Source organism: Camarhynchus parvulus, chromosome 3 (assembly GCF_901933205.1).
Source record: "Camarhynchus parvulus chromosome 3, STF_HiC, whole genome shotgun sequence".
In the NCBI taxonomy this organism is placed as follows: Eukaryota; Metazoa; Chordata; class Aves; order Passeriformes; family Thraupidae; genus Camarhynchus; species Camarhynchus parvulus.
Genome location: NC_044573.1, coordinates 87,536,845 through 87,558,330, shown reverse-complemented (window position 1 = coordinate 87,558,330; position 21,486 = coordinate 87,536,845). Strand labels below are relative to the sequence as shown.

At 39.8% G+C, this 21,486-nt stretch overlaps 1 protein-coding gene across 2 annotated transcripts in view; it reads left to right on the top strand.

Moving 5' to 3' along the window:
- Positions 1–771: 771 nt before the first annotated feature.
- COL21A1 (collagen type XXI alpha 1 chain) overlaps positions 772–21,486 on the top strand; it is an 89,070-nt gene continuing 68,355 nt past the window's right edge. Inside the window, exon 1 of one of the 2 annotated variants that reach the window (XM_030946179.1) lies at positions 772–857. The gene's annotated coding sequence lies outside the window, so the exon portion shown is untranslated. Of the gene's footprint in view, positions 858–1,498; positions 1,592–21,486 lie in introns of those variants that run through there. The other variant, XM_030946180.1, reaches the window with a different exon arrangement.

Here is a 21,486-nt window from a genome sequence, read left to right as displayed (position 1 = left end):
ACAGCACTCCCCTTTGCACCTATCAGCCTCAGACCCATGTTAGCCAGGCACCCAGTCTGATGAAAGCTAACACTTCTGTGTTATTTACTTTGTTTTTCTCCATACACATTCTGTCACAGAAGGTCAAGGCTTGTGTTACACAGCTCTGATGTTTCTCCAAGAGGTTTCATGGATGTGCAGGAACAGACAAGGGGAACATCAATCACCTAGGTACAACCTGTAAATAAATAATTAGGGAATGGCCCCAGAGGTCTTAAATACTGCTTCACCCGAGCCAGGCAGGCTTGCATACCTCTTTCAAGTTTGGGGATTCTCAAAGTTTTTGTGAAGGTGATGAGGAACACCAGCTCCTGCTTTTAGTAAAACCTCCTTACACATGAAAGTCATATGCTTATTGTCTAAACACAGAGTGTTCCCAATAGTCTGTCTCCTGGATACAGCAATCTCGGAGGTCGAGACTCAGAAGTCATTTTGTCCCTTCACCTGGAGAAGAAATGCTGAATGATGGGCACGGTGATGGGTATATCACCAAACTACTTCAAACCACCGGCCTGTCCCTCTGGTATCCAACAGCTTGCTGATCCTCGATGTAGCCGGGGGTCGGGCTGCTGTTCCAGAGCAGGGAAAGCCTGTCCGAGCCGGGGACGGCGGGGGCGGCACTCGAGCTGGCCGCGGGCCAGCAGGGCCGTGCCAGGGCGCGGGGCCGGCGGGGGGCGGCGCTGCCGGCGGGGCGGCTCCGCGGGGCCGAGGCTGCCGCGGTGGAGCGGGCGCGGGGCAGACAGCGGCACTGCAGCGAGAGTAGCCGGTGGCAGGGCGGGCACCGCGGCCGCGGAGGGACGGAGAGCGGCCGCCTGCAGGTCAGAGGGGTCCCGGGGACGCTGGGGCCGGGCGGGCTGCCCGGGGCTGCATCCCCGCTCGCTGCAGGGACAGCCGGGACGGGGACAGACGCGGGGCAGGTGCAGCCCCCGGGGCGGCCTCGGGCACCGCTCCGCACCCGGGCAGCCGGCCGTGGGAGCCAGCCGTGGGCGCTGGGGAGCCGGGGGGGCTGAGATAAGGAAGCTTGTGCCCCCTTCTTAGCAGGAGCTGACACTGCACTCTGTCACTGATGCAGGGTTGGGATTTTTTTTTTTTTCCTTTTTGCAACGTGACTGCGGTGCGTGCAGCAGATTGGACTAGCATGACACCCTCGCTTAGTTTATTGGCACGAGATGAAATAATTTATGTCCTGCTATGTCCTTCTTATGTGCCATACAGAAACCTGCGTTATTCTTGCGCTGTAACCAGTACCGGGTTACTGGTTAACTTCTTTAATAGGTTGTGGCATGGGAGTACAAACTTTACAAGAATTAGTAAAGTAGACAGATTCATAATAACTGCAATTATACTCGTTTCTGTACCTGGAAAGAAAAATTTGCTCTGTGGGCCACCTCTGATTACTATTTAGTTGTGTAATGCTTAGATGTACATAGTATTTAATGTGCTGAAAGGATCTGGTCTTTGAGGATTAAAAGGCTGGGAAACCTGTCCACTGGTTGATTCTGAAAATCTTCCAGCTTTCAGGCACTTGAGAAAGCCTTGTGGATCTATTAGAGTGAGTAAACTTGGAAATTTTCTCCAAACCTTATTGATTGTGATTGTTCTTATTATATATGTCACTCAAATATTTATTCAAATACATAACACTGAACTAAGGGATGAAGAATTGTGAAGAAGAATTGTGTTAAGTAGTTTCCTTAGGAAATTTATTTTTCAGCATGAAGACTTTGACAGGATACAACATGTTAAAGATGTGCACAATCAAAAATTTCTTTTGGGGATGCATAACAGGATTATGGCAGATGTGTGATGGCATCTCTTGGTAGTTGTGATTTTCGGGTTTGTATCTGGTATCAGTACTATCAGAGATTCTGGACACCAAAGTTCCAGCAGTCTTACTAATTCAGCAGGAGATGAGTAGCCAAAGGTGGTCAGAGATCTAGGAAGCAATCTTTGGGAAAACAGAGAAAGAGCTGGAATGTTGCCGTCTAGGGAAGCAAAAACTGATGAGGGATGTGGTAACAATCCTTGACTGTGTAATTGGTTTCTGCAGAGTGGTGGGAAGCAAACTCTTCTCCACATCCAGTGGAGATATGATGCGAGCCAGCTTGCTGAGCTGCTGCAGGAAAGATAAGGATGAATTGCTAGGGAAAGTCCTGTCTAATTGTACATGGAATTGAGCACTTAATGTCCATCCAATCACCAGAAATCCATAAGACAAATGTGATCCTGCCTTCCTGTTGTCAAAGACACTAAAAGACCTCTCCGGGTCCATTAAAGATTCCAGGGGTGGCAGACGCAACTAGGAGACCAGCCTGTGAACTCATACACTCTTGACAATGATCATGCATATCAAAGAGCCAACTCTGTGAGGTAAACATGGCTCAGTGATCCATTTGTAGTATTTCACTCACATGCCTAACTTTTATACTAGATTTTGTGATTCTTCTCCCTTCTGCTCAAACTTCATGTGCCATTGAAGTCTGAGAGCAGTGGTGCATGATCTGCTGATGAACACATCTTGGTTTGGTACCATCACAGCCAGTAAATTGACTTGTTGGTAAATGTTAGGAAATTTCAGCTTTGATTGGAAGTACAGTTCTGCAAAGCGGATCACATTGTTTCATTTGAGTCCTCAGTAATTACCAGAGTGTCTCAGAAAATCCATGAGTCAGAACTACTTTGGTTTAATTAATGTCTATATTGGCTATGAATATCATCGTGGAAAGTACTCAGAATATAATTCAGTTTGCAAACATACTTTGAAATTTGTAGTTTGTCCTACTACATTTAACAAAGTTTTGCCTGCAGTATTAGCCAAACTAATTACAGAAATAGCTGACTGAAATGAGTCTGGGTGGTTGTCTTCCCCTTACCTCCATTCTAGAGCTTTTTGCTGCTTACCTCAATATTTATTCTTTTATCGTGTTATTCTTTGTATTATGTTTATGAATTTAAATATTAATTATATTACAAATTCTACCAATTCTACCAACCTTTGCTTCCAGAAATTAGCTTCCCAGTACAAAAAAGGATCACTTAAGTTTTTTGAACATTCCTATTTTATAAGAGTGGAAACAGACAAGGTCTAACCTGGCTTCCTAGATTGTTACTATTTTGTGTCCTGTGTTCTGCCCTTAGTATTTGGAGAGACATTGAATAAAGCAGATTCAATCTTTCCAGTGTCTCTTTATGAAAAAAAGAGACCCTTTCAATGTTCTTAGTCATCTGTTTTATTAAGATGTCTTTGTTGCTGCCTTTTTTTCTCTTCTTTGAGCTGACACGACCAGAGCTGAGCCCAGTAACCCTGCTGAAGACATGCTGTTCCTGAGGCATCTTCTGCTCCTTGCTTCTCAGCTGCTTTCCATCACACCCATGGCAGCGTGGCAGGCTAGAGTGCTTGAAGTAACCAAGATGTGCCTTATAAAATGTCTTTCATTTGTTTTTTTCTGGTTTGTTGCTCTGGACCCCGTCAGAGTTTCTCTGAATCATCTCAAGGATGAATTTTATCAGGGTATAGCAGTGGGGGCTCCCCATGGAGGGGTGGCAGGGATGAGCCTGGCCTGTCCCACTGCCCCAGCACAGAGCAGAGTCTCTGGGGGCACCAGGGCAGCCCCAGCCCTGCACATCTGGTGCCTCCCTGGGAATGGCTGAGGCCAGGCTGGGACCTGGGCCTGCACTGGGACCTGGCTCCACGAGGCCCATGGTCAGGTCGGGCCAGGCTGGGGTGTCACTAGGACGGGGACTGATGGCCCAGGAGGCTGACATGGCAGCTCAAGTTGTGGGATGGACTGGTGAAGGCCTGTTGCTGCCACGAGCGCTTGACTCATTTCAGAGCTTCACTGACCCAAGTTTTGTGTTGGTAACATGTGAAATCTATCCATCAGCACAGCAGCGGGTATCGGAAATATCCAAAAATGTTGAGCTTTAGGGAGGGTGGGCCTACCCAGCCTGGAAGGCCAACTTTGCCATCTGTCCCAGGGTGACAGTCACAAAGAGACTGCCTGAGAGTTTAGCTCCCCCAGGTACACAAACCAACATGGCCTCTGGAACGGGTGTTTTGGGATAGAGACGTGTGTGCTTGAGCACCGCATTGTTCTGCAGCATTCCTTGGCTCGCCTGTCCTGCAGCGTGTCGGCCTGCAGGCTTTGCTGCCTGCTGTGCATTCTCTGCATGGAGAGTCCTGTGCACCTCCTCCAGCACCGCTGGTGGCAAAGCTCAGATCTTTGGGTTGAAGTTGGCTCCTTCAGTCAGCTCTGCTTGTAAGTAGCCAATACTAGTCATCTGGAGTAAAATTTAGGGTAAGCAGACAATTGTCAAGAAGATTGCTACACCATGGCAATACATATTGCTTTGTTGAGTAAAAACAACCCCCCAATAATCAAGGCTTGACACTTCTTCCCCGCTTTTTGCCCATGAAAATAGGCTGAGCCCTGCAAGGCTTCTGTGTTCCTTCATTTAGAATTGGTCTGGCTCTGGAAAAAACACAATATGTGGTAGAAGAAAACTTAGGCCTGTGGGAGCATAGAAAAAAATGTCTTGAAGGACTTTTTTCCTCTCTCTGGTTTCTGTGGTACTGGGGTACAGTGAGACTTACAAAAGAAACTTTTCCAAGTTGCTATTAATCTGCACAGGCATTGTTTTAAAGCACTGCTGATTGATTTAGTCTTTGAGGCTAGATGTCAGGCACACTATTCATGATTAACAGCAGATAAAGACCAGGGAGATGAGCAATGTTGATCATACTGAATAATACTATGAGTGGAGAGTACAAGGTAAATATGTGTCAACCTTTTGGAATTTTGTGTGATTTATATAATTTCAGTGTTGAGTAATTTATATAATTTCGGTGTTGAATAATTGATCTTTTTATCAGTGTGCTTCATGCTGCAGTGAAACAGGATTTAAATAGTGAGAAGTTAATAGTTGCTCCAAGTAAAACACACAGGCACTGGAATGAGACCCAATCTCTATAACTAAGAACATGCAAAAATTCCAGGGAAGTTTGTTTGAACTTGATGTGGTGCAAAATAAAACTATCATTCATGCCAATGAGATTTGCATTTTTCCTTGAATTTTCTGTCTGTTCAAAACAAGCCAGTTAAGTGTACTGTTTTAGCACATAGGAAATTTACATTTCTACCTTGTATATTGGTAGTTTAAGGCTGCTTCATAATTCAGATTTTTGTATTCCAAGATTTTTCAATCTCTCGTGGTTAGTTCTGGTAGCTTGCTCTGAAGCTCTAGCTTGAGCTAATAGCAAAGAGGGGCTGGAGGCTTCTTAGTAATGACAGAAATTAATACAGTTGTGGCAAAATGAGATCACAGAGGGTAAGACAAGGAGGGACTGGGATGAATTGCAGGTCCTCTGGGGCAGGAAGGGTTGAGAAGTGGCTGCAAGGGCCTTTTGGCTGTGGAACTAGTGGTGGGGGTCTTCTGGCAGCTGACAATGGGACAGAGGAATGAGTAGGGCTCAGGGACAGGGAAGGTTTGGCAGAGATTTGTGGCAGCAGGGTCTCTTTCATTCCCTCACACTTTCCATCCAGACCAGTTCTTCTCATTGTCTTTTTTACTGTCCCACATTGTGGGGTGCCTTTTATGGCCTCTGTAATCATCCATTTTTACTCAAGCTAACATTTTTTCTTTCCCTCTTCATTGTCCCCTGCTAATTCCCCCCAGGCTTTGGGAAAAGGGCTGGGATCTCAGGGTCAGTTGATCCTGATGTCAGGAAGGTGATAAAGGGAGGTATGAAGAGAGGTGAGGGGCCTGTGCAGAGGTGAAGACAGCACTTCAGTAACCTTTTGAGAGAGATTTACTCCTTCTGGAGTCCTGCATGATGTGAGGGATGTCTGGCAGAGAGGCACAGCAAGTGTGCCTCACGTACACTCAGTCTCTGTCCTCGGAGGTGGTGGCAGAGTGCTGTGTGAATAGGTGCTAATCAGCAGTTCAGCATGTAGCTCTGCCATTGCCATCTTCTTTAGCATGGGTAAAATCTGCTGCAGGAGGGGACTACTTGCTTACAAAAGTGCAGGTTTGTGGGTGTAAAAGATGTTAAATGAAGAAGTGATCACTGGGTTTTTGAATGTTTTAATTAGGAAGTTGATCTTATCTGGGAGAGCTTTACATGTGGAATATACACAACTGTATATGTGCTGTGCGATAGAACTTGTAGGATATTTAAAGATATATATTTATCTGTTGAATATGCTAGAAAAGTGTGTTTACCCAAACTGTCTTTGAAAGGGAAAAATTGAGTCGTTGGGATGAAGAGTGCCCCATCTGTGGTTGGAGTGTACATTAACAATGCCATTTGATTAGCTCAGAACTTTTTTGTATATTTTAAAGACCGCTTACTCTGCCCAAGTCTCTGTATTTTTTTGCATTTAATCCAGTTTACCAAATATACAATATTGATTTGCATTATCCAAACTGAAAGTTCTTTTCCCTTTTGTGTAAATTTTCAGAGCCGTTGTGATGACAAAACATGTCCTAACTTGCCTGAACTATTTTTTATCCTACATCAAAAAATGGAAGAAAAAAAACAAGCTCTGAGCTCTAGTTTGAAATTAAGGCAACAATTTTTAAAGCATGCCAGCTTGTATTTTCCAAAATATGTTATAACAATCTGTACTTTCTTCATTAAGTAAAGTTAATGATTTCCAAAAGTTTTCTTTTTAGTCGGAACTGTTTCAGCATATAAAAATGAGCCCAGTTAAGATGACTTGAAGACACATAAATGAAGAGTGCTGCAGCTGGTATAACAGCAGGAGTATATCTAGGTGTAGCCTTTAATAGACATTTGGGAAGTCTTGTCAAAAGTACCTTGTGCTTCTTTTGGCTGCACCCCCTTATGAGCTCCCTGGTTCCACAAGAGTTTCCAGGATCATGTATCTAGAGGTCTACATAAATTTGCATAGTTGTATTAAGAGTAAAATTTATAAAATTATCAGATTATTGAGATCAGTTTAAAAATCATGGTATAACCCTTGCTTCACTAAAGTGTGCAGACTTGTGTCAGACTAGCAGAGGAACTGCCAGCAAGCATGGTGGGCTTTCTAGACTGTCAGTGTAATGCATACATTTGAGGGAAGATGTATGAAGTAGTATGTAATTCTTTTCCTGATACTGCATGCTGAGAAGTTTCAAATTGTAGGTGCAATTAGAAAACTCCACTCTCAGTGTCCTCAAATGCATTATTTTTTTTTTCTTAGTCTCTTAACCACCTGGGATACCCTGGAGCTGTGTCCCCAAGAGGCTTCATTAGACAGAGATCTAAGCAAGGCTGTTTAAACCTCTTTGGTTGCAACCTTCCTTGACCAGATCAGTATGTTCCTCCTTACTTGCACTTGGGATCTGACCCTGGTTTTCTACTGTTTCCCCTTTCCTCATTGCACATGGAAAAGACAGAGTAATATTCCCAGTTGATTAAACAGTGTAAGCATAGCTGCAGTGTCCTGTGTGGAGAAGAGGAGCAGACACATCTGTGCAAGGCTTACAGGCTGGGTGAATTATGCAGAACTCGGCTTGATAGAAGAAGTGGAAATAGACCATGCAGAACTGGTAGTATTGTGAATTCACTCCTTTCTCAGTTGTGGGAAATATTTCAGAAAGCATTCTTTGGGAACTGCCTCTGAGATTTACACTTTATGCCCAAGACAAAAACCCAGGGGAAAGTTACATAATGCTGGACTTCCATTTTATCAGAGGTTTAATTACTCATGGAAAGTGAACATGGGAGTCTCCAGCTCTTTAATTCTTGAGCTTGATAGCATAGGACTGTAAAGGGTAAAGTAGATCACTCCTGGAAAGATATAAACTGAACTGAATGTCAGTGTCTAGGTAGAAGATATGTGCCTTCTTTCCCCAAGTGGAATGTTATCTATCTGCCTAGCTGTCACATTTTGCTTAAAAAGTTTCCATTAAGAGGGAGCAGAACTGAGTGGATGTAAGTAAGAGAACTTTTGAGATATATCATGACATCCTCTGCTAACTCATGGGGCAGAACAGTGAGGAAAAGTACAGCCAAGAACATTGGCGTTATTGTGCAGCCCTTCATAGCAAAAGTGAAGTGAAACTCTATGTGGAAATATAATAATACAAAGTGTTAATGTGTGGAGGGGAATTATCAAAGACAACCCCCCTAATTACCTTTCCCACTGAAAAGAAATTTAAATTCTCACCTACTGAAAAGAAGTCCTCTTTGTCTTTCAGAAGCTGTCATTTGCAGTGAAAGTGAGCATCAAATGGCAAACCTAAGAAACCCAACCAAATAAATTAAATGGCTTTTTGAATAGCTGTGTCTGGAAGTTAAGAGACAATGGGGAAATGATTGCAATTAGGAGACCTGGGAGGCATTTTTTCCTATCCCTGAAAAGTAAAATCCAGAATTCTTCAGGTCCTATGTAGAATGACATCAGCCATGAGAAATCACTGATGATAAAATGTGTCTAAATGCTCACAATATATTAAACTGTAAAAAATATGCCCTTTCAATACAAAGAAGATAAAAATATAAAGGAGTTTCTTTGCTGTTTTACTGCCATGGAAAAGAATAAGGGTTAGGGAAGGGGAGGAAGATTTGCTGAATAGAAATAACAGCAAATTCTTTTTAAAGGTCCTAGACAATGGAGGTTTATGTTTGTTATTCCCTGGTGAATTTTCAATGAGGAGAAAGGAATGTAATTGTATGCCCCTGTGATTAAGTCCATTTGCTGTGCAAAGGGGCCCACATGGCCATGGCGTGCTCATGACTGGGCTGAAATGAACATTGACAAGTTTTGCCAAAAAGGGGAGGGAAGCCGGAACGCAGAGGATTTCATTAAGGAGCTCAAAAGAGAGGACAGCTGCACCTCATTTTCAGAAGCACATATTTGTCTTCGAGGAAGCTAAGCAGTACCAAGAATAAAGATTAATTTTTATTTCCTAAAGAGCAAAGACATTCCATTTATTTTATCTCTTGTTTTCTTTTCTGATCTGGATTTTAATAAGGTGTCTGCCCTCAGAAGAGGTGTTTCTAGCAAAGGAAAATTTCTTCCCTGTGCATGCATAAGTGTGCCTGCTAAGTACTCACTGTAGTTGTCAGTGGCTCATGGTTTGATGGTACCTCTCAGTAGGAAGGAAAAGACATTCAACAAAACCATCCAGGAGCTGTCCGATACAGAGCATGTCCTTTGAAGACGGCCTGGTTTTCTCTGTTCTTCAACACTTGACCACATGCAGTTTTGGACTTGTTTCATGGTCGCTCTATGTGATTTTTAAATAGATCTGGGTGATCCATGTCTCCAGCTCCTGCAGAATTAATCATAGGATGCTTTTTGGGCAACTGCAGGCCATGAAATCTTGCTCAGAAATCAAAGAGCTATGAAAATTCTGTTACGTGGCGATTTCATTCTGAAAACTCTCTTACATTAGTACTACAATAGAACACAGGCACTGATGAGTGACACCTGAAGTAAATATGTAATCACTTTAAATAATTAACCTGTTTTCTCCTTTGAATCAACAGGAAGTAGCCTTTCCTCCTGAAAATGAATAGGTTAAGATGTTGAGAACATTTTGATACAAAATTACATTGTTTTATTACATTACATTTACAATTTACAATTACATTACAAAAACTGTAGTTTACAATTACATTACAAAAACTGTTATGAAATATTCCTATGTCCTTTTGTGATACAGACACAGATTTTTGTACTTTTCCATGAGGAAGTTATTTTCTAGTTTTTGTTGCTTACACCTTTTTTACTAGTTGATATTTTCAATCTATTTTTGTTTTCATGGAAACTTAACAACATGACTGAAAAGAAACTGGCTTTCTGTATTTGTATATGCACTTTTTTCTCCTTTAATACTATCTGAGAACCAATTATCATGGACATATATAGAGTTCATCTTCAACAAGTTAATTCCAAAACATACATGAAAGTATTTAATTTTAAAGAGCTAAAATATAAAGCAATGCTTATGTATTATAATAGAGTTGCTAGCTGTTGTGGCTAAATTATAGCTAAATTGTGTGAATTCTCATGAATTATATAGCCCAAATAAGAACCAAGATTGTAATCACACATTTTGAAATAAGGCTCAGATACAAGAAAATCTGTTTTAGTGAGAGCTGGATTTATTTCTTATAGTTTAAGTAAGGAAACAGTATATGATAGTATACACACCATCTTTGGCTCTTGATACTACACCAAAGATTCCTCCAAAAATACATTTTCTTTTAAGGAGATGATCGTTATATAAAATGAGATTGTAAATAACCCTATGGAATTGTTTAGCCTATTGCGTGGATTATCTAGAATTCACACACTACCTACATAATTATTGAGATCTCAAAGTACCTGCAAATACCACCATTTTTGCAGTGGCAAATATAACTTTTGTGAAATTACCCTGAAAGACTTAAGTTGGCATTCTTGTAGGATTCAATATTTCAGTAGTTTTGTATTTTGTAAACATATTGTCAAAATTGGAGGAATAGAATTTCAAAGAATACTTCTTTTTGTTTCTTTTACATGAAAGACAGTGTTTGGTGGAGGTTTGAGCACTGCATATCATTCTGTAACTGGAAATAGAATAGCTGTTATTTAAAGTTTCAAGTTACAGGGTGTAACATGTATACTTATTTATTTTGATTACTTCTTGATCTGTTTTGTTTGCAGGCCCAATTGTACAGACAATGCTTTGTTTATGCCTTAATAGAACAAATTACAGTCCAGGTGCAGATTTTATGATCCATTGAGATCACTATCTTTTTTTTGTTTTGAGTGGAAACTGCAGTCTATCCAGTCATTCTAGGCTGAAGAAGTCACACTCTGTACAATACTTGGTTTTGTCTAAACACACAGATGTTAGTTTTACAACGGGTAGGTAAACGCTATAGTTATTTTTGCATGTCTGTGTTAAAGTTTGCGTATTTTTTATTCTTCAGCACAAAATGTAGACAATAATGTATACTTTATTAAAACCAAATTTGTTTGTCTCTTCCTTAGTATTAAATTCTGTAAAAAATTCTCTATATTCTTTGGCAGAGGGAAGGTAACATTATTATTGGCTTGTAGCCAATAGCACACTTAACAGCTTCTTTAGGATTTTCCTCTTCAGGATGTCTCTGAGCAGAACTGGAGAAGTGTCTCTCTGTCTCTGGCACTCACTCAGTGATGCTCTGGAGCACTGACAGCCAAGACCTGTGGCAGGGGCTGTGCCTAACTCCAGTCTACCTTCACCACCATGAGGTTGCTCTCTGGTACAGAGGTTTCAACACCTCTTGTATATACTGTGTTCTTACCCCTTACCTTACTAGAGGACATAAATATACAAATGCATTTTTGAACCTTTTTAAAATTCATGTTAATTAAGTCTACTAACATTTTTTCTGCAAAGCAAACTTTATAGAACAGGAACATAAAAGGGACAATGTTTAGAAACTCTTCATCTGGATCCATGTTGATTTCTTTTTGTGCGCGTTGTCTGATTTAAATTATTTATTGCTATATGTTGGATAAGTTGGTTGTATAGCTTTTTTATCTTTATTTTTCGCCATGTGTAGTTGTTCACGCTGCAGTTTTAGTATATTTTCAACAGTTTATCAATCCCACAATTTAAAAGCTAATAGATATTTTCTAGTAACACTCTAAAAATTATTAGGAATCTCATCATCATGGTGAAAAAATATAAACCAAGGTACTTCATGTTGATTCTCCATAGCATAAATATAGGCACTGATTAATCTGTAGATTTGGGTTTTACCACAACAAGAACCAGCAGCACCTTGTTTTGTAACTAACTGCTTTGTAACTAGTACTTGTAAATTAACTGGAGCAAAAAATGTAAAAATGTGCTATTATTACCTCCAGCATCTTTTGTGCTCTGATGAAAAGTGGTCAGACTCTTGGGAATATCGGCAGACAGTTGAGAATTGTCTCAATATAATTAAAAAGGATCACTCCCAAAAGGGAGGCTGCAGAGCACCATGGCCTGAAGAATCTGTGCTGGTGGTGCTGTTAAACCATGGCTTTTTATTTACTGTAGGAAATACAAATTGACATTTAACACATGCGTTTAGCTCCATAAGGCTTCTTTATATGAGGTCACTAAGACTGCATGCATAGTGCTTTTGTCCAACTGTGTAATCTTTAGTTTCAAGTGCCACAATAAACCCTAGAAACACTACAAGTGTTTGCTCTAAAATGCTGTAAGTGATGCTCAAGATGTGCTCCCTCTTGTATATAAATTCATCTTTTTAAATAAACAAACAAACCAACCAACCTGAAATCAACCACTTTTCCAAGAGCATGAGTTTGATATTAAAAAAGAAAAGCTCATCTCAAGTTGAATAGCTCTGGAATATGTCTGAAAATGCATTTAGCATTTTTTGAAATGTTAGATTTCTGGCACAAATAATAATGTATTCCTTTCATTATTTTTAAAAGTTTGTATTAAAACTTGTGATAATATAAAGTCTGTTGTTTTTTTTTTTAATTTGAGGTATTCCTCTGAAAGCCAAGTTGTACACCTGGTTGTGCAAGAAAGCATGACCTATACTTTGTTCAGGCCTGTCTGTTACCATCAATATGCTGGGTAAGCAACTTGCCATAGGTCCTAGTAAGAATGCCGTGTTGCTTTATTCATCCTTTTGCAAACTACATTGGTGACACTTCTTAATGGACTCTATGGAAAGTAAGTTACTCGTGTCTTGTACATTTTGAGATATGGGAACTACTTCAGAAAAATTAATCAGTGTTTTTGAAAGAAAAAGTGTTCCCTATACTGCTCTAACCTCTACTGGTCATTTAATTCACCAGTGGCTAATTTAGGTCAAGCTGGCTGATTCAGAAATGTGACACTCTTGAATTATTAAGAGATTCTAGCAAAAAGAAGCAAAAAGCAGAACTGTTTGCACTTTTCTCTTGAACATGAAAGTTGCAATTGGAATGGCATGAAGGATACAGAATAGAATAATAAAATTCTTTAGGCTGGAAAAGACCTTTAAGACCATCAAGTCCAACTGCCAACCCAGCACCATTACTATGTTGACCATTAAACTATGTCCTCAAGGGAAAGTTTTGGTTGTTTACTGTATGGATTGTAATGTATAACCCATATAATAAAATATATAATCTCTCAGAATAGTCTGTGGTAGGTCTTCTGGTAAATAATATTTAACTGTTACTCAAAAGAGGGAGAAAAGTGCCCGATTTATTTCTTTTCCCTGGTGGGAGCCTAAGAGATGTGTGGGTGATGAGTGTTTATGACTGTTTGGGATCATTGCTGAGTATAGTAGCAAGTCTCATGGCCTAGGGGCCAGACAACTCTCTAAGCCGTATGTTGAAGATTTCTTCATGGATGTAGAGTGGGAGGAAGGAATTTGCCTTCTTCCCATGAGTAAACTGGTAAGATGGAACAGGATGCAGCCTTCCACCCCCACTCCATCCTTGCAGTGCCAGCTTGTAGGGAATTGCCTACAATGCAGAGAAATTATTTTCTGCAGTTTTGAACATTGAAATTTCTAAGAACTTCCAAGTGCAGAACAAACTTGCATGCCCCTGTCTGTTGTTACTGTAATACCAAAAAACTCTCAGCCTTCAAGGTAGTTCTCCTCGCAATGTCCTGGAGATCTGGTGTTGCACTCCCACCTAAACTCCCCCGGTTGCAAGACAGTGCTGACCAGGACTGCATACAGCTTCTGCACCCTCACTCCTCATACCCCAAGAGTCCTCCAGAGTCCTTCAGACATCTGACCTTCCTCTAGGTTCTCTCTCAGTGACCTGTAGCAATGCAGACACCCCCACAAGGAGCTAAATTACTTTTTTAAAGGCCATTATTTAAATAATCAGAGACAGGTTTACTAGCAGACACTGAGGGATATCTAAAAAGCAGCACTTCCCAGATAATCCAGAATAATTTTCATCAGTTTATTCTGATGTAGGTTACTTCAGCAATTTTTTTTTTTGTCTTACTATTGCATAGATAATCACCTCAATATGCAATGTTGCTCCAACACTGGGACAAAAATGAAGCAGAATGTTTGGATGTGTGAAGTTGTATTAGGTTTGTGTGGCCAGGTTTTGATATCAGTGGGGCTTCTGTGGTGGCTTCTCTGAGAAGCTGCTAGAAGCTTCTCCTGTGTCTACAGGGTCAATGCCAGCTAGCTCCAAGGTGGGTCTGCAGTTGCTGTTGGCCAAGGCTGAGCCCATCACTGATGGTGGTAGTGCCTCTGAGATAATTTCGTGAAGAAGAAGGAAAAAACCTGTGCAATGGCAACTGCAGCCAGAGAGAGAAGTGAGCACATTTGAGAGGAACAGCTCTGCAGACACCAGGGTCAGTGCAGGAGGGGCACGAGGTGCTCCAGGTGCCAGGGCAAAGATTCCCTTGTAGCCCATGGCAAAGACCATGGTGAGGCCCTGCAGCCCGTGGAGGATGAGGGTGCAGAAATCCACCCTCCAGGAGGAGCCCACTCTGGAGCAGGTGGATGCCTGAAGAAGTCTGTGACTCCATGGGAAGCCTGTGCAGGAGCAAGCTCCTGGCAGGACTTGTGACCCCCCCGAGGGACTCACACTGGAGCAGTTAATGAAGAATTTTATCATGTGCAAAGGACTTATCTAGGAGGAATTTGTGGAGCACTGTATCCCATGGCAGGGACCCCATGCCAGAGCATGGGAGTCTTCCCCTGAAGAGCAACAGAGAAAATGCGTAATGAACTGATTGCGACCCCCATTCCCCATCCCCCTGTGCTGCTGGGAGTAGGAAGTAGAGATTTTGTGACTAAATTTAAGGCTGGAAAGAAGGAAAGGCTATGGGGAAGGTGTTTTAAAGATATACTTTTATTGCTTGTGATCCTGCTTTGATTGGTGATAAGTTAAAATAATTTTTCCCATAGTAGAGTCTGTTTTGACTGTGATGGCAGCTGATAGTGATATCCCCATGACCTCACCTCAACCCATGAACCCCTTGTTGTATTTTCTTTCTTCCTTCCAGCTGGGGTGGGGGGTGATAGAGCAGCTTTGGTGGGCACCTGGCCTCTAGCTGGAGTCACCCCACCACAGAAGTACAAGGCTTTTAAGTAGAAATAGGGAATTAATCTGGGATCTTACAATAACAAGCATGCTAAAATAAAAAACAGCTCCCTGTTGAGATGTCTGCCTGGGACATTGGGAAATATTGGTCTTTTTCTATGTGATAAAGTGATTTACAACATCCAGGGAGAACTTTTTATGGTATCTGCTGGCTTACTGCATATTTTTTCTTAATGCATTTTATCTTTCTAAGGTGAAAGCAGAGAAATACACAGGAATCTTCCACAGGAGGAATACCCAGAGACAGGGTTTGTATAGTGCAGGACTGCTGCCCATCCTGCATCTTTGCAAAGCCTTCTGGATGCAGCTTGTCCATTTATTTGTTGCTCAACTCTGCAGCTACTTTGTCGTTAGTTGTTGATGGAGTGAATGAAACCGTATGGTAGGGCTAGGAAGGAATTTTATGCTTTATAAAAGTAATAGAAATAATTGTCTACATAGGCTGGAAGAGTCTTTACAGTTCAAAGAAAGTGAGCTGGATTACTTGCTGGAATATCTTTAGTCTTTTTGCAGGTGTAAAGCAGCTGGGTGTAGAAGTTCTGCATGGTTTTAATTTTTGCTTGGGATCATACTTTTCTGGAAATGTGAGTATTTCTCAAAGTACCAAATTTTGGATATACTTGAAACAGAAAATGTTTGTTTTCCCCTTTGAATATGCATGTGCTAAAGTTCTTTTTTCTTCCCTCAAAAAACTTTAAAATCTTAAGGGTTTGATTTAGCTCCACTGAATACAACTGTAATTCTTTCGAAGTTTTACTAGTTCAGGTCCTAAATTCCTCTAGAATTTCTCCCATTTTCGTTTCTTCAGCCATCACAACCTCCTTTGAGTGAATTGTCAATATTTTCAGTGAGAACAGGACTGCGTAAATAGAATCCTATACTTTAAAAACAATAGAACTGGAAAACCTAAAAATTCGTTTTATCTTTTAATCTTATATGATTCTTCCTGGATTGATGTCAGTGAGTTTGTATATTGTTAAAATACTAGCATATAATGGAATGTTTTAGAGGGCAGTCTACTTCATGATACCTCTATATATGTCTAAAGTACTACATTAAATTGAATAAACATCCATTCATTCTATAGTGTAAAACAATGACATTAGGTTTTGAAGCTTGAACAGATAATTTAATCATCCTTTCCTGTGGCTATGGATTTTTTTTTTAAAGATGGGTCTGATTTGCTCTTAATTGACTTTTTTTCCAGAAACTATGGGAAAGGGAGAGGGACAGTTAAAGAATTGCAAAGGACTAGGCTTTCAAAGGAAGTTTTGATGCCTTTGGCTAAAGCAGGCATCCGCAGCATTATTCTTATCCTCTCCAGCCTTTGACATTACTTATACTAAAACAAATAATAGCATGAAGTATAAATCATGGAAAAAGACAATGAATTTCATTATTGGTCTTGCTGCTGGAATCCAAACCTGTTTGGAGGATGAATAGGAGAAAGGAATAGAAGAAAAAGATGAGAAGACTGAAAAATATAATTTCTATTTCTGATTCTGGTTCTTACTTGCAGGAGGCAAACAAAGCCTGCAGACTTATTCTTTTCTTTACACAGTAAACTTATTTTAAATTCCCTTTTATGTATTTCTCACTGCATCTCCTTTGTTTTCATGGCAAATGTTGCAGTCATCACATTGCAAATAACATCTCAGTTAAGCCAACCTACCCTCCCTTTTTAAAAGCGTAGAATTAAAATAAAAAGATGAAAAGAAAATCAATGTAATGGGAAAAGAAAGAAGTGGATGAGGAGCTATTAGCAGAAATGTGTGTCTCACATACAACAACCTAGCTGAATCTGGTAACACTGACAATGTTTAGGTCTGCAACTGTCTTGCTTTTCTGAGGACTTTGAGACCACAGCAGTAACTGATGAGCAATTCTGTGTATCTCTTGTCAAATGTGAATGATCCAAAAGTAGTCTTTTAATTGCATTAGGAGTTCTTACTTGGATTCATTCCATTCTTACATTGCCTTTATGACTCTTTTTATCAACACTCATTGTTAGAGATTGTTGTACTTTTCTTTTAGACTTAAACTGATTTCTATAGTGGTTTCACAGCTAAATGATATATAATTTAATGTAATTATATATAATGACTTTATATAATTTCTAGTTATTTCATTATTTGCCCCAGTGATTGTTTCTCTTGTCAGTGGCCCAACTGAACTCTAAATTCCTTAGTGCAAACAAAATGCTCTCCCAAACTACTGCACTAGGTTGTAATTTTGATTAATTTTTTTCTCTTTCCCTGTTTAGTAACATAGATACTTTTACACGTGCAGAGTCAAAATTTGAACTTTGAGATTTCCTCTAGGAGTTGCTTGGAACATTTCTTATGTAGACTCCTATTGTCATACGCAAGGTTAATTTCAGCTGTACCATTTGAGTGTCAGATTTTATCCTGTTGATTGGCTGTTTTGTTTTTCTTGGGTCCATCCAAGGAGGGAAAGTTCTGTGGAATCTCAAGATGCTTGATAAGAGAGAAGTTACAGCACAGGCCTTTCACAGACAGGATTAAATCATGGTTTCCAGGGAGACTTCAGATTCTTTTGTTGCAGCCAGCAATCTGAGCTGCCAATTGTGGTTACTTCCTTAAGTTGCCCATCCTATATTGTTTCCCAGTCAGTTGTGTGTCAGTCCAGTAGCTCAAATGCTGTGGTAAGCTCCTTTTTCTTTAACCCTTAATAACTAATTGCCAGGTCCTGGCACAGCATCCTCTTGGAATGGGAATAAATCCAAGAAAGTATGAAGTGCCAGAATAACTTGGATTTAAAAATACGTGTCTTCTGTGACTTCAGATGTTGGAGCATGAATCCAGACTGTCTCTGTTGTAAACTGGAGGAACATGTGGGTTTGTGTGCTTTACTGAATCATGAAAAATAAACAGTCACCCCATGTCATTTACGAGCATTATTTGCTTTCAAAACTATGTATAGTCATGCTTGGGTTATCATATGTGTCAATTGCTTGCTTTAGTCTTCAATGTCTAGCATGGAACTTGGTATAAAGCCTTTATAAAATTTATACAAAGCCTTATTTTCAAAATCTGCTGAGAAGATGATGAATTCTTGATCCTCTCTGTACCTTTATATAATCTGCATAGTACTTTATACATCATATATATATCAAAGCTACAAATATGAAGTGTAATCTTAACATGTAGTACCAATTCCTGTGAGTTTATGTTTTTTGTATTGAATACCTCTAATAATAGGAATTGTAATCATGTTGGAGAATGATTGCATTTAAAATACTGGTGCACTGAATTTTTTTCTTACTTATCCGTAAAATGTCTTCTGGAATGAAGATTGAATTGGTTTGCTTTATCAGTAGTTTTGGCAGTAGTTTTAACAGTTGACTGTTAAGTCAACTATTTTTACTGAGAGATTTATATTGTATCTGTGGCACAAATAATTGAAATATCAAACATCATCTTGAAGTACTAGTTATTGTCTTTACTGTGTTTTGAGGGAGAAATACAATATAACATTTAAAAAGCAAAACAGACCATGCTAATGTGTACTTGAGGGGCAACAGATGTATGTGCAGAGTCAGGTTAGATTGATTTCTGAAAATGGCGATGAGATGTGATGTAACTGTTTCTCTGAGGTCTTCAATATTCATTCATGTTCTTCACATGCTTGGATATTCATCTTCAGCTAACTCAGCTGCTTTGCCATTAACTCTGCACAGCTCTCATTGCTGCAGCTGTGGACTTGAGCCAGAGGGTTTTGTCTGCATCCCTTCTCAATTTTCTCCAGCTCCATTAGGAGATCTCTGTTTTTTAGTCTGTCTGCCAGGTAGGCATTAGATTCGTAGAGGGAAAGCAAACAAAACTACACCCCTCAACCTTTCTTGCTTTTGTAAAAAGAGAGATAGCAAAGGTAGTGGAAATGGGCCAAGTGGCCCAAGCAATGTCTGCATTAGTCTTTTCTTTTCAAGGTAGCCCACGCATTGCTTTCTGCTTGATTTCAGGGTTAGGAAATAAAATATCTGAAACTGTGCACTAAGTGTACTTTATATTGCCATGTATTCATATATAGACTTAGTACAGCTAAGAATTAGCCGGAATTGAACCATTTTATAATGGCTTTTTATCCTTGTTGCACTAATACTTAAAAAAGAAAAAAAAACCCACAAAAGAAAATCCATAATATGTGTAACTTAAACGCATAATTTTCTTTCTTGACCCCTCTTAATAAAACCACATCCTTAATCATATATTTAATGTTGTAGAAAACTCCTGGCATGAATGTAGTTATACTGCTGATTATGCCAAAATCTTTTATTCCAACATAGAAATAGAAGGAAATTGTATGAAGGATACTGATGTACTTGTCACTTTTGGAGATTTTATCTATTTATCTTTGATAAAAGCAATCTTGCATTTATGTACATGTATGTAGGTGCAAACCAAGCTTAAATTAATCATATCTTTATAGCCTCACCCTTCCCAGGAAATGCTGTTATTTAAAATGTTTGCAAGTATAACAACCTCATCAGTTGTGCCCACCAAGAAAAACAAATGAATAGGAACAATATGTGGAAAACATGAATGCAGAATGGGACTGAAATCTAAGTGGAACTAAACACTTTGGATTAATTACTTGATGAAAGAAACTGACTTAGACTCATAGACTTTTTGAATGCATAGGACTGGTAGTATTAGGTAGAGATGGAAATAGATAGCTATCTAGAAATAGATAGCTAAATTGCCCTAACATTTTATTTGCAAATCCCATTAATTCTGAAAATGAAGGGAGCAAATATAAAAATGTGGTGATGAAATATTGCATTACTTTTCCACCTTACTTAGTGCATATTAATGAGGATTTTCAGGATTCCAATTTCTTCCTGCTCAGTTCCTGTAGTATTGCATAAATGTTGAAAATGCGAAGAATCTTCTGTATGTCCTTTCAGTCATTATTGTTGTAATGTCTTCATACTTGGCCCTTTGTACACAAAACTTAATGATCTCTAGCTGAATTATGAGAGGTTTATGCAGTGATGCAATATGAGAGAAGTGTTAACTTATTCTTGGAAAGCTTGCTAATATATATAACCTTTAGTCTGGTTATTTTCTCAGAATGCTGGAAAAGGTTAAAACTATACCCTTCCTGACTTTCTTCTTAGGCAGTAACTAGCAGTGGGAAGAAGTGAAGGAAGAAACTGTTCCTTTCAGTGTAATTCTTCAGCAAGAAATCTTCATGTAGCAGAGAAGCCAGAAGATTTTGGAGGGAAGAAATCTGTCTCTATGAATTTGAATAGTGACAAAACTGCACTGAAGAGCAAATATTTTTGATTCTGTAAGAGTCCAAATTGCTCTAAATGGAAAGTTTCTTTAGAGAGTATTCATGAAAAGAATAAAATTATATATTTGTCTGGGCACTCCAAAAATTGCTGTGAAAGACTGCATCAGTAAACTGCCCTTTGAGATGCAGAAGGTGCTGCTTTTAGGCATCGTAAATGCAAGGTGTAAATACTGCCTAACCTGCATAGATGCATACATTTTCTACTGAAAACTTAAGTTGGATGTGAAATTATTCTGCTGTGCATGCAGAGGAGATGTCATTTGAACTTCTGTGCACTTCTGTACAGCAAAGCTGTTCTGGGAATTGCATGCCTTTGCATCTGTAACACACTGACAGTCTTGAATTAGTTTGAAAATCAAGTAGAGGCTGTTGGTTTCAGTAATGGCTGTACCACATTTCCATTGTGTAGGAAACCGGAGTTCCATTCACTTCCCAGTCAGTTCAGTGGCCCTGTTGGTGCAAATGCTGCTCCACAGCAAAATTGCTCTTGCCCAGAAGAAGGCTGGAAATAAGTTGCAGGAACTGTCCAATTGGTTAAGGCTGCCTACAATGACAGCATGTGGGTGAGTTGCTGTGTCACTGGTTTCCAAACTTCATTGAGTTTTCCTCCTGTGCACAGCAAACAGTGAATGTGCATCAGGGAGGCTATCACCTGTCTCTGATCATGCTCTCGTAGAGTATGGCTGATGCAGCCAGATTTTATTGTACCACTTTTCTCTTCTGCCTTTGGTGAAGACAGAAATAATACTTTGTGAACTCTACTGTGGAGAACTGGGTCTTACACTGCTACCCCACTAGTTCAAGGGTCTGATATTTAATAGCACTGCTTATCTTTTGTGTACATTCAGATGCAGAGAAATTTGCCTGAGTCTTGATTCAAATCACTCAGATATATTATGTGTGCTCTACAGCCCCTCATTTTGGGAGCTCAGAGCAGAAGCCTTTACATAAGCTGTTTATTTTCCCTCTGTCTGAGATAGGCAGTTTTCCTTAGAGGACTGGCAAACTGGCATATCAAATAACCAAGATAAAAAGCATACAGTGGAAAGTA